Source organism: Cynoglossus semilaevis, chromosome 6, assembly GCF_000523025.1.
Source record: "Cynoglossus semilaevis isolate Cse_v1.0 chromosome 6, Cse_v1.0, whole genome shotgun sequence".
Lineage (NCBI taxonomy): Eukaryota > Metazoa > Chordata > Actinopteri > Pleuronectiformes > Cynoglossidae > Cynoglossus > Cynoglossus semilaevis.
The window spans coordinates 9,923,312-9,927,441 of NC_024312.1; positions in this window are offsets into that span (position 1 = coordinate 9,923,312).

Here is a 4,130-nt window from a genome sequence, read left to right on the forward strand (position 1 = left end):
GCTCGGGAGTATAGGTCCCACCAGCCAATTGGAGCGCCCTCTAACGGACGTCAGTGTGAAAATAACGAACATGCACAATTTCAGTGGTACAGGAGTAGCGGATACTGGTACACAAGCCTAGAGTGCCCTCTAGCGGCTGTCAGTGTGAAAATGACAAACGTACATTTTCAGTGGTACAGGAGTAGCGGATACTGGTACACAAGCCTAGAGTGCCCTCTAGTGGCTGTCAGTGTGAAAATGTCAAACGTACATTTTCAGTGGTACAGGAGTAGAAGATACTGGTACACAGGCCTAGAGTGCCCTCTAGCGGCTGTAAGTGTGAAAATAACAAACATGTGAAATGATATATTTTGATATATAAGTCGCACCCAACTATAAGTCACAAACCCAGCCAAAGGATGAAAACGTATAGACTCATAGTCCGAAAAGTACCGTAAACATTGGCATTGGCCAAGACGTCATTTAAAACGGTATGTTGCAAACACAGCCAAAAGATGGGTAAAAAAGTTGCGACTTCTCGTCCGAGAAATACGGCAATTCATTTTTTTCAATTCATCACCAAATATTATTGTGCACATCATTTTTTGTAGGCACACGGTACTCAGTAAAATCGAAATCATGCTTTATAGTTTCTTGTAAAAGTTTAGGCAGGTGGTTGAAAATGCTGTAAATGAAGAAAACCTTTAACACATTAAAAGTAAAAATTTGTTTTTAGAGCAGGCGTGGGCAAACTACGGCCTGAGGGCAGGATGCGGGCCCTTTGGCCTTTGAATCTGCCCTGCCAAACTAGTCCAAATTGTGTTATTTTATATTATCATTATACTTTGGCCTTTTCCCTGCAATGCTCGCATTTCACCAATAGATGGCGTAGAAGAAGCTAAAAGCATTTTTAGCATGATTAGCCTTTATGCATGACTTTTACATGTCAAATATTGGGACCCACTGTGGCCCGCGGGTCAAAAAGCTTGCCTGAATAAGAGTACTGGGCTTGTTTTTGTTTTTTTTTCTTTGGATGGCTCGATAGAATTTTTCATTTTCAACTTCTAGTATCTGCCGATCCCACTATCAATCCGTTACCTTTTTTCCACCCCAGCATGCTGTGAAAATGCAGTTGCTGAGGTGATAATGTCCCTGTTTACGAGGTGCAGCAAAGTTAAGTTGAGCATTCAGGGTTAGGTATCACATCAGATAGGCTTTAGGTTTTTTTCGATGTTCATTTATGAGATTTTGACCAATTTCAGACCGATACTGATTCTGAGTACGCATCAGGCTGTTGCCAAGTTACCGCTGAGGTGCTCTTGGTGATGGGTTAAAAGCAGAGGTTTAGTTTCGTTGTATCCTCGTGGTACAATGACAATACAGCCTATAGAATAAAAAAATAAAAATGATTACACTACTTTATTCACAGCATGTGTTTATCTTTGCAAACGTTGGAATTAGAAAAAAAAAAAAAAACTTAGCGAAGGAAAGTGGTAAGAAAACACTACTAATTGTTCAAGTACTCTAAGTACAATTGACTACTGACGTTAATGGCCTGATAGAATCCACTGAGAGTAATATTCGATATGCTATGCTGCTATGTAGTAAAGTGCTCACTGTAATTATTTAAGTCTGAACTACTGTTTGTCTAACCAGACCTTGAAGACAATTCCAAAGTTAGATGTCAGCACAGAGTCGCAGGAAAAGAAAAACTCATTGACTGGTGCAAGATAACGTACATCAATCTCAGTATCTTGCACATGGTTCATAACTGGAAAATGATATTGTTTCTTTTTGTATTTTTTTTTTTTTTGTGTGTGTGAATTATGTGCTCTACATGTCGTAATTGGTAATGGTTTACTATACTGTGTATACGTCGGCTGTTTTTATTCTTTTGAATTGATTTCATCACTTCAATCGTGTTCATGTTTTGTAAAACGTGTACCTCAGTTTGCCTGTGTAATGTTTTGCTGTAACTTATTTTACATTTTCGTTTCTATTTAAATGACTTGAAATCACGTCTGTGTTTGGTTAAACAAATGCACGATGTCTGAAAAACAGAGCTAAATTACATTGTCATTACTGCACAAAGGTACTGCAAAATAAAAGGCAACACCCAGGTCCATGGTCCGTTTCCAACTCGAACACCTTTTCTTTCATAAGGATACGTAAAAAGCTACTATCCATTGCAGTCATTAACACATTTGCTTCTTATACATTGATGATGTCATGATGATCTGTGGTTTAAAAAAATACTCTGATGTCGGTTGATTTTAAATGTACAATGTTTCAGTGATTTTTTTTTTTTTTACATTGCCAGAACATTGATTTCCAACATTAATTTTTTTTACGTTGTCTTTCAATGCTATTAATGTTGTATTTATATTGATGTTGAAAAAATGATAGATTAATTATAGATGCATAAAATTGTGAAAACTGTGATATACAGTGATACAAATAATCACTGATCACTTGATGTTTATCAACAAACTTATTTATACCAAACCTCTGTGCCTTGTGCCATTAGAGATCGTCAGGTGGGCCTCTAGGTGGCAGCAGATGTGGGTGTAGGTGTAGGTGTGTCTTTCTTCAATTCCTGCATGTATACCAGTGTTGTGTTCAACTAAACAGATGCAGATCTTAGAGTGTGAGTAAATTTTAACAGATATCATTGTTTTTCACTACATAGACTTTTTGTGACATTTTTGATCATTGATGCAGTGACATTTTTCTATTCTAAAATATGTGCCTTGGCTCAAAACAGTTTGAGGAACACTCGTCAACACAGCCTTAAAAAAGGGGGTGACGGTGTGGTGACTTGGTGGTTAAGGAAGTGGACCTAGGCCTGGAAGGTTTCAGGTTCGAGTCCAACACCTGTCCAGGCGCTTAACTTCACTTTGGAGATCGGTCATATTTCAAAGGTCACATTTTGTTGTGTGTGCAGTGGTGTGCTGTGTCACAACGACAAATAATTCACTTTCACTTGGCTGAGCAAATTGCGGTTTTTAACAGCAAAATTGTTGCTAATTTAGTTGTTCACAGTCTGGTTATCTGATAAGGCCAATTTTTAATGGTGTGTGTAAGTCAGGTCACTAATTCTTTTCTTGTTGTATTCCTATTTTTGTTACTAGAGCTAAGTTGTGAAAAAGTATTTTTGGTGAATTTTGGAACTTTGGAAGTCAAAGCCCATGGCTATGAATCTAGAAGGCCACTTCCAAAGTCAAAGCCATTCATGGCTATGAATCTAGAAGGCCACTTCATTTTATGTGTTCTACCATAGCTTAACATTCATTTCATTGTCTTAAATTTTAAGAAATCTTTAAAAAATGTCTCTATCTTTTAGTCTTTTACTTGAAGCATGTTTACTGTGTGGCATACATGCAGTGGTCAAAAGGTGTTGCAAACATATGCATTGTGAGTAATTCACAATTCTGATGAATTCTAATTTTAATTGAAAACATTTGGACCACAAACATTATCTTTTTGTTTTATGTTAATATTTCTGAATAAAGTTTATTCTATTGAAGAAAAAGCTGTTGCAGTCTGCTCAAATTCAATATTTCTGGGTGAAGAGTTTCCAGCACTAGTCTATTAAATAAATGATAATCCTGTTTGGCCCAGAATTTAGACTATTTTAAATTATGCCCCCAGTATTGATTGAGTTTGACCTATTTCAACAAGGAAATGTATACATTACTTTCACTTTCAACAACAAAGTGGAAATAGAGGGAATTTATTTGAATGCTAATTTCGTAGTTGTTTTTCTTCAAAAACACGCAGCAGAGGTTAATTGTTTCTTGATAAATTCAAAAACAGTCCTGAGGACGCTGTGGCGTACACAGGATAACACTCGACAGACTTCCTTTACGTGTCACATCTTAATGCCCCGGCTTTTCCTGCGACCAACGAATCAACGTTCCGTTTGTCGTTTTTAAAGTATTACTAAGAAATGAATCAAATATGTTTACTTTAATTACTTTCATTAAACATATGACAATGATTATTTTGCAGTGTTTTAATCGAAGAAATTTGTGCTTAAATAAGTCGAGGAAATTCGTTTAAATTTATCTCTATGTGTAACAGGCTTGCTCGACAGAAATTACCATGTCCTACACAAACCCCCAGAAGACAAAAATATTTTTATATCTGGG